Source organism: Artemia sp. Qi Xiang Cuo, chromosome 12 (assembly GCF_049724085.1).
Source record: "Artemia sp. Qi Xiang Cuo chromosome 12, ASM4972408v1, whole genome shotgun sequence".
NCBI classification, from domain to species: Eukaryota; Metazoa; Arthropoda; class Branchiopoda; order Anostraca; family Artemiidae; genus Artemia; species Artemia sp. Qi Xiang Cuo.
The window spans coordinates 26,881,933-26,897,267 of NC_142805.1; positions in this window are offsets into that span (position 1 = coordinate 26,881,933).

Genomic DNA, 15,335 nt, shown 5'->3' on the forward strand with positions numbered 1-15,335 from the left:
AGTATGACACTCCCCCCCCCCCACAGCCCTTAGGGCTAAGGTTGTAAGTTATGCCCTGGGGGCATACAACGGTTTTATAGAAAGCGTTGTTGTAAAAATTTCAAAAAGGGCTCATTTGATTGAAAATTGAGAGGACTATTGTCCTTTTTAACAGTCAAAAGTAATTGGAGGGAAAATCATCCTCACACTCCACGCCCATCATTTCCCCAAACAATTCCAATCAACATTTTGATATGGTCATTCTGTTCAACGTAGTTGAAAGGTCTGGAAATCATGTCTTTGAGGATGATAACCCTCTCCCTGTAGCCCTCAGGACAAAGGTCATAAGTTATGCTGTTGGGGCATATAAAGTTTTTATGGAAATGTTTGTTGTAGAAGCTTCAAAAAGGCTCATTCAATTGGAAATTTAGAGGACTAGTGCTTTTTTTATTAGTCGAAAGTGATCAGAGGGTAAATGCCCCCCCCCTCTTGCCTGTCATTTCCCCAAACACTTCCTATCAAAATTTTGAGCTAGTCATTTTTTTCAACATATTTGAAAGGTCTGGAAATTATGTCTTTGAGGATAACAAATCCCCCCAGCCCTCAGGGCAAGGATTGTAAGTTATGCCCTGGGGGCATATAAGGTTTTTTATAGAAAGCATGGCCATATAAACATCGGAAGGGGCTCATTGGATTGGTAATCAGATGCTCTAGTGCTCATTTTAAGAGTCACAGTGATCAGAGGGCAGATACCCCCCCCCCACCCCCCCACACATGTTGTATTGTCCAAAATGCATCTAAGATAGACATCTATTCAAAATAGTCTAAATATCATATAATAAGACTATTGGGGTTGAAACAAACCCCAGATATTAGGGGCAAGGATTGTAAATTATGCCCAGGTGGTATTTATGGTTTTTATGGAAGGCATGGTTGTTTAACTTTAGAAGAGACTCAGTCTTCCTTCCTGAAAAAGGCAATGTCAATATAAAATGAACAAAAATTAATTAAAAAAGCTTTTTCCACAAAATAAGTTTAAAGAAAAAGTAAAGAACTCCATTAAACCAAAAATAAACAAAATGGAATCAAATAATGTACCAAGCATACAACTACCACAAATCATCATCAATAAATAAATGAAACCCAAAACAAACAGAAATTAAAATAAATAGCAGAGTCAAACTCAAAACGAATAGAAATTAATATGAGCAGGGTTCTAAACCCCTATGTTTTCTAAAAGCCAGAATATAATCTCTACAAGAGCCAGAAAAACTCTACAAGAGCCTGGTGAGACCAAGATTAGAATTTGGAATGTGTATTGCCAAGCCAATTAGTAAAACAGACCAGATGGCCCTCGAGTCTGTCCAAAGACAGACTTCTAAATGCGTAATGGGACTCAAAGACAAAGAGTATGCATGCTAACTGCAGTGCTTCAAGCTACCAACTCTAACATACCATCAGCAAAGAGGGGATATGATATTGACTTACAAACTACTCCAGTCTGATGACAAAGACTTATTCCAGCCTGCCCAATCATCAAGAACCAGGGGTCATTCAGCAAAGCTTTTTTGGAAGTTTGTTAATACGAAGAGGAACCATTTCTTCTCCAACCACGTCATAAACCTTTGAAACGATCTGAGCGAAAACAACAGTGAGTTCACTATCCATGGACAGTTTCAAAGTGAATCTCGATAAGGAATGGGAGACCAAACTATGGCTCACGCAATGAGATGAAGCTGATGTCCCGCAGCCCTATCATCATTATATCACTAGCAAGTGCGATTTAACATAATAATTTATACTTTACTGAAAAAATTCTTTTAAATGTTCTCATTTTCATAACTTTAAGAAATCAAAGGTTAATTAAGATTTTAAGGAATAAATATCAGCTATATATATTAAACTGACAATGCACATTTTTTCAGTAAAGTACAAATTATATTCTGGCTTTTAGAAAGCATATTTGTTTAGAAACAAATACGTTTCCTAAATTGAAAAAAAAAACTTACTGTTATGCCTTAAAATTCTACTCAAATAACAGGAATTGTATTTTCAAAGCTAAAACCAGTGAAAAAGAAATAGGAAAAATGAAAATTAAGGTACATATAGTTTTGTCAAAACTATATGTTTAACAAAAACTGTATAGGTATAACAAAAATTAAGACTTAAAAATGAGCAAAGGGCCAACATAGATTGGCAATAGCTTCCCAGAGTATGCTCTTGGTCATTGATTCAATGCTGAAATTTCATTTTCCTAACCTTGGCTAACCCCTTTCCAAGATAGCAAAAACTAGCTTGTCTAGAATTTTACCATTTCCCATGTGTATTCTGGTTCCCAATTATGTCACTGTCAACTCAATTATGTGTAGACCAGTTGAAACAAGAGTAACACTAATAGCAGTGTATAAGCTGTATCTAAAACGAGAGAAAAAAGTTTGCACATGATGGGGGGCAGGGGTAAAGTACATTGGAGCTGTAGTTGGAATGTATTACCTTAATTTGCACTGTACCAAATTAAGATCCATCTTGATTTGTGAAATGCTTTGTAGTTGATGATACGGGGGTTGTTCTTAAAATGCACCCCAGTGCCAATATTTTGGGAAGTTGACAAATGAATTCAGGGGTTTTCTTGTGAAGTCAGCTTATATTTCATAAGCATATCAGTTCTTTGTTGTCAGTAAACCAGTGTAGATAATTTCAACTCCTTCAAATTTTCACCATGAGGCATCTTCTCTCATCTTTATTTTTGCATAATAACAACAATTATTCTGCATATAATGAAAGTAAGAATTGTTGTTTTAATACTTTTATATAACTAAAAACAAGAGAAAAAGGTATCATCTTTGAGGGTCTTTAATGGGTTGATATTTGTATTTGCAAGTAAACCAATTATTATATTCAGAAAAAGCATAAAAAAGATATTGAGTAATATGTTCATCTTATTCCATGCTTTGTAATTTTAACTGCTCCAAATAAACTACTACTACTAAAAACTTGCCACAGCACCAAGCTGCCTGAGGCCACCACAGTTACACATGCTCCTCCTCCATTCCAATCTATTCAAAGCCTTAGTCTTTACACCCTCCTAGGAAGTTCTCATTTTCCTTAAATCTTTCTTTATGTCATTCTGCGCACACCAACTATGGACAACCTGCTTTCCATTTAGCCCTAGACAGTTGGCCAAAAAGGACAATCTTCAGAAATCTGTCATCCTTCATCTGTAGAACATGCTCTAGCCATCTCAACCTTTCTCTCATTATAACCCTAGAAAGAAGGATTGAACCACAATTTTTGTACAGCCTACTGTTCGAAATACAGCCAGTCAGCCGGGTACCCAAAACAATCCATAGGCAATTTCTCTGGAAAACATCTAGCAAATCTTCATCTGCTTTTTGGATAGCCCATGCTTCACCTTAAATTACCTTAAATTACATCTTGGAGCAATCTAAGGATTTCTCCTTGTAGAGCTCCAGAGTTTACAATTTTAGTTAAATTCAGGATTCTTTAGTGACTAGGTGAACTGTGCTGACCCATAGCTTCCCAGTTGAGTTTACACTCTCTGGAGGACCACTCAGCATCCAGTCTTTGTTTAAAGATGTCCACAGATTCAGCAGTAACAGTTTTTTCAGATCCTGTTGCTGCCCCAGTCGCGATAGGGGGCAAGAAATTCCAAAATAAACCTTTTTCCCGGGAGTTTCACGACAAACGTTACTTATTTCCTTCTTTCCTTTACAGCAACGCCGAAAGTTTGAATCTAGAGAAATTTATTGAACTTCAGACTACAGCTCAAATGCTTGGCTCTTCCGTTATCTGTGTTTCCGAGGTCCACCGGCAAGATCTTAATTTATTGAGGGTTCCTAACTTTTCTTCTTTTATTAAACTTCGGCCTGATGACCATCCTCTTGGCAAAAAAGGAGGAGGAATAATGACACTCGTGCACGAATTTTTTAAACCTCAGCTTTTAAATATACCTTTTATTGAAGATAATTGTGAATTTATTGGGTTAAACCCCCACCATCAGCGACTCCCTAGGCCGCTCTCTGCCGTAGCAGTGTGCGTTTTCTATTATTCACCTGGTGAGCCAGCTGCAGCAAGCATACCTTTTTGGGAGAAGCTTCAGGAATCGGCAGATTATGTCCAGAGAACTCACCCATATTGTGGAGTAGTAATGCTTGGGGATGCTAACGAGCTCGAAAGCAAATTGTTGGCCAGGTCACTTAACCTTAAAACTCTAGTCAATTTCCCAACAACTAAGGGGAATACTTCTCTGGATGTAATCCTGACAAATCTTTCGGAATATTACCAGAATCCCAGTAAACTAGCACCACTTGGTGGAAGTTATCATTATATGTTACAGTGGAACCCCTTGGAAAAAGTAAAAATTAAATATTCAGTAACCGAAGTTACTTCACGGCCGATCACTGACCATGGTCTGCTGCAATTTGGTGACTGGATAACAGGAGAAAACTGGGTCGCGGTATCTTCAGCTAAAGACTTGGATTCCCAAGTAGAAGAATTCCATAATAAGTTAAATTAAAAATTTCTCGAGTGCTTTCCCGAACGTAAGACTAAATTCTGTTCTAGTGATAAACCATAAGTAAATTCAAAAATAAAGCAACTAATTAAACATAAATTGCACCTAATACGAAAAGGTCAAGTGAACCAAGCAAAACAGTTGGCAAACCAAATAAAATGGAAAATCAAAAAGGCAAAAGCATATTACTATGAAAATGAAGTTGACCATCTTTTGGAGTCCAAACCGTCGCAGTTTTTCAGTAAAGTAAAAAGTCTAACTGGCAAAAGTTCTCAACCAGTTGACTTCATGAAGGATGAGCCTCTTGAGAAAATCGCGAATGATTTAAATTCCCATTTTGCTTCAATTGTGCCGTCTTAACCCCCTCTTCCACCTGACGATCCTCCAGTAAATTTAACTACTCCTTCAGATGATAATTTAATTGCTGATATTTCATCGGCAATTATAATCCGTAAACTCTCTTTGTTAAAAAGAACTTCCATTGTCCCTTTTGAAATTCCAGTTGCTCTCATTAAAGCATTTGCTAAGGAATTATCATTTCCCATTCAGATAAGTTTCAATAATGTGACAAAAACAGAATATTTTACAAATAAATGGAAGAAAGGATTTATTACTCCATTTCCAGAGAAAGGAGTAGTTATTGATATCTCTGATGTCCGGCCGATCACAGATACGTCAGTTTTTAGCAGAATATACGAAAGCTCTGTTGCCACATGGCTGAAAAAAATATATTTTGAAACTAACTGATCGAAAGCAATTTGGTAACATCCCTAAGTGTTCGACAGTTCATTACCTCTTTAATTTAATTGATTTTATTTTAAAACACCTGGATGAACCTGGAAAATGGATAAATTTAATTGCAATTGATTTCAGAAAAGCATTTGACCTTGTTGATCACAAAATCCTTTTAGAAAAAATGGCGGAAAAAAATATACCCAGCTTTATTATTAAAATCATCAAGAGCTTCTTAACAAATAGAGAGCAAACTGTGAAGTATAAAGACCAATTTTCCACTTTTCTGCCAGTTTTTTGTCGAATTCCACAAGGAACTGTGATCGGACCGCTGGGCTTCCTCCTCATGATAAATGATATCGCTGCTAAGCTGGGGGACAGATGGAAATACGTTGACGACTTGTCCTTAACGGAAATCGTATCTAAGGATTCGAAGAGCAATGCTGCTGGTATCATTGACCAAGTTACCTCAGAGGCGGCGGAACTAAACATGGTCGTGAATAAAGACAAGTCCTCGGTCACGACATTTTCTTTTCTTCAGAATACTCAACCGTCTTTCGAACCTCCTATCGCTTCCGAGCTAATAAGCCATAAAATAACTTTACTTGGTGTGGTGATTTCTTCTGATCTTTCATGGCGGGAGAATACAAAGACAATTGTAAAAAAAGCTAACGGCGCAATCCAAATGCTAAAAACACTGAAAAAATTTCGAGTTACTAAGGACAAGCTGAAACTAATATTTCACACTTTCATCTACCACTTAGTTGAATATGCTTGTCCAGTTTGGCACTTTGCCCTTACCCAGGATGAAACTGATAAAATGGAACGAGTTCAGAAGAGATCACTGCAAATCATTTATGGCGGTTCCCCTACTCCTTACTCCTTTTACCTCAAGGAATTTAAACTTGAATCCCTTTCTTCTCGTCGAGGAAAATTATGCCAAAGATTTGGCTCCACCCTCCTTCAACATCCCATCTACCGATCATTCCTTCCCCCGCCTTTTGTCCCTATAAGATCTCGTCCCCCCAGGGGAGTGGCTGAGAAAGTCCCAAAACTAACCCCAGTCCACTGTAACACCATGCGTTATAGTAAAAGCTTTGTGCCAAGCTTTGTCAAATATTATAATGATCTCTAGTGTTTTTATTGTTTAGTTTATTTTTATCCTGACGAAGTTTTACCAGATAATTTTATTCCCAATCTCAAGTGTTTTTATCCTTTAGGTTATTTATCCTGACGAAGTGTTATCAGACAACTTTATTTTGTTAATTATGACTAAGAGACATCATATTTGGGCTTTGCCCACGAGAGCTATGTCTTGTTTTTTAATGAAATAAATTTGAAATTTGAATTTGAATGTACTCGGCTAATCTCATTCCTGGCAAAACCATTCCAGTCAAAGGGATGATTAATGAATGATCTTTTTTTTTTATCACAGCTTTATAAACAATTTTCCTTTTTTTCACATTTGGGAATGTCTGTCAAAGATTGAACATTAAGAATGAAGCAGATCTGGCCTCCCCCAGGCCATTCAGCGTGTCCCCAGGTGGCGATAGGGGAACACTTACAGATATGTAGGGTACCTTCATAGGAGGCACGGACAAAGGGGGGACCTTGTCCCTGGGGGTCCATAATAGACATAATAGAATATTATGTCCCTGGGGGGACATAATAGAAACAGGCGGAGGAGGAAGAAGGCCCCTCAAATGTACACTCAAAAGGGCCCACTGGTTCGTCCACAAGTCCCATGAGTTGCAAACCTTCTCCCAGTAATGGGTTAAATTGCATGGTGATGCAGAACACCATCGCGGGAGGATCCTCTATAGGAGGACAACTGTGGCAGGGCGTAAGATCCAGATCTATGGACAACGGCCTCTGCAAAGGGCTGCCTCGACCTTTTCAGGGTACCTGCAAGACTGGGGACCTTGCGGTCAACTCTATTCCCACTTGAGGAGTGGCGCCCCTCGAGGAAATTATAGCCTAGTAAACGACACAGCATTCGGACAGGATTCTGACTAATGGACAATTCTTCTGGGCTCGGTATGTTTTGATGGGCGTCTTTGGGCTGAAAAACCTCTTCCTAGCTAATTTATCTGTTATGGGTTGCCTCCCCGTAGTAGCATAATATTTGTAGGCATGAATATGTACTGAACCAGCGGTAATGGACTTGAGACTGTGTGTGCAGGGTTTCAACTCTTGTTGACAGAGGAGCATTACCAAGTGCTGAACAATATGTTGTGACAAATAATGACCTAGGATTGCACAAAGCCTCCATTCATGGAGGTCCCAGGGACTTCTTGCTGTCTGGTTCTAAGCCAGCTTAAGCATTTTGGTGTACATTTGAGAAGATATGTGATCCCCGTCCTGCACTGGTATCCGGGATCATTGCTTTTCCTGAGGCGAAAATAATTTCAATGATTTAAAGAACATGAAAATTGGAACTTGGAATGTTACGACATTAAAAAATGACTATGGTCTCGACATTTTAACTGACGAGTTCAGACGATTCGAACTAGAGTTATTAGGAATTTCAGAAACTCATATCCCAGGGTTAGAAAGCATGAAATTAGGTGAAATAGAATTTGCTTACTCAAGCAGGAAGGATGGGATGTATAGACAGGGAGTAGGGCTCATGATGAATAAGGATGCTGCTAAGTCTTGCTTAGGCTGGGAAGGTATTAATAATATAATACTAATTGCTCATTTTATGACTAGAAAGTTCAGGGTATCAGTTATAGTAGTATACGCCCCTGTAGAACCGACTGACGGAGATACTAGTGACTCAGATGAATTTTACTTACAGTTACAGGAGCAAATAGACAGGGTCCCAGGTAGTAATATGATGTTATTACTGGGAGATTTTAATGCCCATGTTGGTAGAAATAGGGGATAGATGGTATTCCAACCTAGGAAAATTTGGTGAAGGAAAAGAAAACAGTAATGGATACAGACTTTTGCAATTTTGTAGGTATAACAATCTAGTTATAACCAATACGGTGTTCGGTCATAAAATGGCTCATAAGTTAACAGAATAATTTTGGTCAATGCCTACAAGGACTTTTACATGGTATTCACGTGATGGTAAGACAGCAAACCTTATTGATTATGTTATAGTAAACCGAAGAGTGGCAGGATCAATACAAGATACTAGGGTGTATAGGAGTGCTGTTATTGATTTTAAAAATAAAGATTACCATCTAATAGTGTCTAGGGTTAATTTAAAGCTGAATTTTCAGACGGGTAACTACCTACTGGTAAGTTTTGATGCTGGTAGACTCCAGGATGAGAATTTGAGAGAAAGTTTCCAGGAACAGTTGAATACTAAGCTTCAGAGTTTAAAATTTGATAATGTGGAAGATGGTTGGAATAATTTTAGAAAAATAATTTGTGAAGTTGCGGAAGGTGTATTAGAAAAGAAATCTAGAACTAGAGCCAAGAATACGATCTGAAAAATTCTATACTTGTCTGAAAGGAGTAAAGAAGAATAAAAAAATTATGCTAGCGACATATTATATGGAAACAAAAGAAACGTAAAGAAAGGTGAGAAAACAATAAAAAATTAACTAAGGAGGTGTGTAGTGGAGGACATGGATAAAATTGCCAAGGATCTGGAAGATGCAGCTAGACGGAATAATAGTAAAATATTGTTCTGCCATGTTAACAAATTGAGAGGGAGTGGTCAGTCCGGACTTGGCCCAGTTAAAGATAGGAATGGGGTCTCAATTAGCGATAAGGAAAAAACTAAAGAGAGATGGGCCGAATATTTTGAGAATTTGCTTAACCGAGATAGAGTTGCAGGAAAAAATATAGAGGAAAATGAAAAAGTTTGTGATACCTTGTATGTGAAAGAAGATTTGTTTTGTGAGGCAAAATTAGCGGCAGAACGAAAAGGGTTAAAAATTAATAAGTATGCTGGTGCTAATTAGGTGGTATATGAGTTTCTTAAATATAGGGGCTCTTAGGTAAGAAATAGGCTATTTAAGACTATTAATATGGTTTTTGAAAAAGGGAAGTACCTAATGATTTTTAGGAAAACACTAATTAAACCACTTGATTAGAAAGGTGATAAAAGTGAGTGCGGTAATTATCGAGGCATTAGTCTGGTCTCTGTAGGTAGTAAATTGCTTAGTAATATGATACTTTTTAGACTGAGAGATGCTGTAGACAAAGTTTTAAGAGAAGAGCAGTGTGGTTTTAGAAAAGGTAGAGGATGTGTCGACCAAATTTTCACTCTTAGGCTAATAATTAAGAAGTGCCTGAGTTTTCAAACACCTTTGGTCCTCAGTTTTATAGATTATGAGCAAGCGTTTGATTCTGTTGATAGAAGAGCTTTAGTAAAGGTTTTATCCTTGTATGGTATACCAGACAAATACATTAAAGTGATTAGTGCTATGTACGAGAATAACACTGCTGCGGTTAAGGTAGGAAATTAGGTTAGCAGCTGGTTTTGTATTAAATCAGGAGTTAAGCGGGGTTGTGTTCTATCCCCCTTTATATGGATTATTTTGATGGACTTTGTTTTAAGGAGCACAGGAAAGGCAATGGGAGACCACGGAATCAATGGGGAGGAAAACGTCTCCTTGACTTGGATTATGCTGATGATTTAAGCATCCTAGATGAAAGTGTGAGCAAAATGAATGAAGTTTTAGAGGTTTTGCTAGTTCAGGGTGCTAGAATTGGTTTGAAAATTAATGTTAGGAAGACTAAGTCACTAAGGCTAGGAATAAGTGAAGATGAAAAGGTTACGTTGGGCAATGAAAAGATTGATCAGGTGGGCAGTTTCACTTACCTTGGTAGTATTATTAGTAAAGATGGTGTGAGCAGTGAAGATGTTAAAAATAGAATAGCTAAGGCTCAGAGTGTTTTTTCACAGTTAAAAAAAGTCTGGAAGAATAGGAAGATAAGTCTGCAAACCAAGATTAGAATATTCGATGCTACAGTGATGACAGTGGTCAAATATGGCTCTGAAGCGTAGGCGGTCCGAAAAGGAGATGGAGATTTGTTAGACGTTTTCCAGAGAGATTGCTAAAGGATTGTTATCGGTACCCGGCTGACCGACCGTATTTCAAGAAATAGTCTATAAGAAAAATATGGTTTAATTCCGCTCTCTAAGACCATAATGGAAGAAGGGTTGAGATGGCTAGGGCAAGTTGTGCGGATGAAGGATGACAGATTGCCAAGTGGTGTGTTGGCCTCAGGTGGCTTGGTGCTGCGGTGAGTTGTTAGTAGTAGTAGTAGTAATGAAACAGATCAGACCTATAACAGCATTGCGTTGATGCCAATCATCCAGATCAGTTTCCTGTTGGGTGTAGATTAACAATTATTTTCCACTATGTTGGCTAACATGAATACCTCAACAATGGTGTAAATAACTGATTTCACTTCAAATTCTAATTGAATAGTCTACTTATAAATCTTAACCGTAGTAAAGACGTTCAGGCAGTCTTCTGAAGGATAAAACAGAGATAGACAAGTATGCCTCAGATTTAGGTATTAAAAGTACCAGCACAAAAATTTGGTATGATGCTTGTCAATAAGTTTCAAATTAAGCACCATTCCATATGTTTACGTCCTAGTTAGCATTCCCTGGAAGTTTCAACTAAATGCCACAATCGGATCTTGGAATATTTCAGATAGGCCCATTTGACAGTCAGGATGCACATAGTTGTATTTTGATTTAGTTAAACATCCCTCTCAATATTCTCCAAAACTTTCAACTTGGCAAGTCTTGAATTTTAAGTCACCTAATTGGCTTACTGAAAATCATTCTTTGTTAAGGAAATCTGTGAGTGTCCTCAGAGTTATAGTTGTGAATGACCTGGATGATGCAATTCAAAAGAACTCTTCTTATTGGAGCAAGCAAAGTAAAGTTTATTGAGTAAAATCGGTGATAACAATGAAACCCTTCTAGAGTAGCAAGACTGTTAGAAGAAAAAGCACTGGATTGTGTATAACTCATTTTGGAGGTAAAGGCCTTCAAATGGTTTTTGGTCAGGGCTGAGGTTTTAAGCCATTAAGTCATTTTCCCCTGTATATAGGCTCTTTTCAAACAGAAGTATTCTGTCGAGTTGATATTCCTGACTGTCTGGATTTACAATTGCAGCCAAGTGGAAAAGAGTTTCTGGAAACATAATTTGTTCATGAAAGATTGGGGGGGGGGGGTGCAGCAATGGACCATCAGTATTCATCTGCATCATGATGTGCAGCATGACTGATCTTACTGGTGAACTGAAGTGAAAGAGCCTGCTATGTACCCTCATCCAAGTATTTTGACTTGTGACGCTCCTGTAAGAAATTATTTTAAAGCTTCATTCGACTGAGCTAATTCGTCAAAGGATTTGTCAATTCATCAATCAATTGTATAATTCTGCACCAAATAGGGGGTGCAAACCTCGAAAATTCATTTTAAGTCCCAACTTTTCATCTTTCAGTTAGATGTCCCTCAACTTAATGTGGATGAGTGGAGTGGTTATGCCCTAAACTCCATTCATTGTGTGCAATAAGTTTGGACTAATCCTGCAATATTGCTGCTGCATAGGTATAGCTCCTCTGGTGCTGCAAAACTATTTCGATTTTTACAAAAAAATATTATAATCATATTTTCACCTGCAACAAAAAGAGGCTTGTGAGGAGAGAAGGATGGGATGGCCTCCCTAGGAAAAGACTTGCATGATGAACCATCCCCCTCTCTTTGAAAAACATGACTTCATTTTTGAAGCATTCTTGTACTACATTAAACTCAAGCATAAACAGGGGATTGAAGAGCTTGGCCCTCCCTTTGAAAAGTTAGTCCTGCATGAAACAGTTGAAACAGTCGATAAAAAAAGATTATGGAGAATATGCTTTTTAGGTTAATTCTAAATAGGCAAACATGATTAATTTTATATTCATTTGTTGAAAGCTCTTAGCATACGAAAATTTCCAATTTTGAAAAGAGAGGGAAATCAAAATAAAGAGTAACATTAAAATTCAATAAACAGAAATTATGACTTTTTACCAGTGCTTCAAAAGCTACTACTCTAGAACTAGGTCTTGGCAGCCTGGCAAAAGCAAATGCCAAAACGACCAACAATTACTATTAAAGAATAAATGAAACCCAAGACGAACAAAAATTAAAACAAATGATCATATCAAACATAAAAGATACTGATATAGGTGAATAAATAAATCTTAAAATGAGTAAAACTTAAATTGAGTATTCAAGTCAAACTTAAAAACAAATAAGAATTACTACAAACAGAAGCTTGGCTACTGTCCCTTTCCTCCTGCCCTAGCTGTAAAACTCCTGAAGCCCATTGCATCATTTTCGTTTTAAAGAAAACTACAGTATGCTTTTGTTTTTCGAAACATTGACGACAAATAAAAAATTAAATCCCCATCATAATCAAGACGACAGGAAAGAACTAATGAAAATAAACTGAATATTTGGTATATAATGATATCAGTCTCTAGATACTCAGCAATGGAATATTTTATTACACTGTACTTTTTTTCGTTTTTTTTTTTAATGTTACAAATGTAAAAAAAAAAATGTTAGTAATATAATTTGTTATTCACTGGAAACAACAATTCAAAATTTTATCTCACTTGTAATTTTTTTATTTTTCAATGTTATAAATAAAAAAATGCTTATAGTATAATTTATTTTCAATGAAATGCAAATGACGTACGCAGTAGGGTTCAGAACTTTTATTGTTAGGGAAAGGGATAGTAAACAAACCCCTGAATGTAGTAATTTCTGTCTGTTTTAAGTTTGGCCTGAATATTCAATTTAATTTTTACTCGCTTTAAGATTTATTTATTCATCTATATCGGTATCTGCTATCTTTAGGTTTGATATGATTATTTATTTTAATTTCAATTTGTTTTGGGTTTTATTTATTTTTGAAAAGTAATTTATGGTCCTTTAAGGTTGAATTATTATAAGAATTTATTTCTGCTGGTCTTAATTTTAAGATGGCTCTTTTCTTTTCTTTGAAACCCTTCTATTGTGGATTTTTTTTTTATCTTCATTTTTAATTGCCAAAGTTTATTGTTGTTTAATATAATGAATATTTCTCCAGTTTCCACGTCTTTGGCTAAAGAATTCAGTGGATTGTAATTTATTTGTTCAAATTTGTGTCTTTGATTTATTTCAACATTCAACTGAATGCCATAAGCAATTTCTGAGATATTGAAAATCCGCCCTTTTGACTACTGGGCACACATTGTCTTTTGGTCAAGTTCAACATTCCCCTCAACATCCTCTGAAAGTTTCAACTTAATACCCTTAACTGTTCTTGAGATATTGCATCTGTTGCATCCACTATTATAACAAGCTGGACATGCATAGTATTTTTTGATTTAGTTCAGCATTCCCTAGAAGTTTCAATTAAATGCCACAATCGGATCCTGGAATATTTCAGATACGCCCATTTGACAGTCAGGATGCACATAGTTGTATTTTGATTAAGTTAAATATCCCCCTCAATATTCTCCAGAAGTTTCAACTCTATACTTTAAACCATTCCTAAGGTATTGCAGACATGCCATTTTGACAACCAGAATGTATTTGGTGTCTTTTAATTTAGTTCAACATTCCAGTTGACATATCCTGAAAGTTTCAACTTAATTTTATCAGCTGTTCCTAAGATATTGTAACTACGTCCATTAACAAGGGGATACACACAGTATCTCTAATTTCAACATCCCCGTCAACATTCTCTAAATGTTTCAGCTTAATACCCTCCCCTAACTGTTCTTGAGAATTGAAGATATGAATGCGTATAGTATCTTGAGTTTGTTTGACATCTCTCTTAGCATTCCATGAAAGTTTCAACTTAATCTTTGTAGCCGTTTCTGAGATTAATATAGATACGCCCAGGTACGCCATTTTGACAAATTGGATGCACTAAGTGTCTTTTGTTTTTTTTGCATCATTTCCTCATTACTCACTAAATTGAACTGAATAACTTTAGCTATTCGTGAAATGTTGCAGATAAGCCCTTTTGATGTCATTTGTACAAGCAGGATGCAATTAAACTCTTTTGATTTGGTTCAAAAGTTTTAGTTGTAATAGAAGAAGTTGCTGTGGTATTTGCAGTCACATTCGCAGTAGTAGTAGCAGTGCTATTCATAGTCACAAGCAGTTTGAGTCACAGTCATAAATTGTCGCAAGTAGTCATAGTCGCAAGTATTCGCAGCCTGAAATAGTCGCAAGTAGTCACGGTCACAAATAGTTGCAGTCGCAAGCAGTTGTAGTTGCAAATAATCAAAGTCACAATCACAAGTAGCCTTAGTCGCAGTAGCCGTCGCAAGTAGTCCTGGTTGAAGTCGCAAGTAGTCAGAGTTGCAGTCGCAATTAGTCGCAAATAGTGACGAAGACCACAATGCCTTTCCATCATAAACAATAAGTAGAACAATAGAGAAATTTTTTATATAAGACAGTGGAGTGCAACTTTAAATGAATATTTCGACCCTATATCCTAGGGTCGTCCTCAGCAAAACAAATGAATAAAAAAACAATATAAAAGAAACTCACATTGAAATTCAATCGTTAAAACTAAAAAAAAAACAAAAAAAAATCAAAACAGCCCTAGCATCATTACTTCAAGGAAGTTCAACCAGGACTGAAACACCAAGCGAAGTGAAAAAAAAACAACAACAAATCATTCAAATGGAATAAGAAACACTTATAGACAAGCTCTTAAAGCTAATCTTTTCCTTTTTGGCAGCCAGTCTAGAAGGTCTATCCATAACAGGTTGTGTGGACTTTTTTACTGGTTTTTTAATAGCCTATAATTTGTTAAATCATTTCTAATTAAATTTATATATAAAGGCATTAAGCGAATATTCCCCCAAATCCCTATTTATAGAAGTATTACTATTTATTTTGATTTTACTTTAAATTGCTTCTCGAATAACCTGTTTTATGCCTAAATAATTGCTAATAAGGCAAGTTTCTTCAAAAAGAATTTTATGGCTAGGGTTATCATAGATATGACTGCTTAAAGAAGAATCAAAAGAAATGTTTGTACTATTAGAATTTAAAGCTTTAGTTGTGTCATCTTTGTGTTATTAAAGGCGTTTTTCTAAATTTTGATGGGTTCTACCA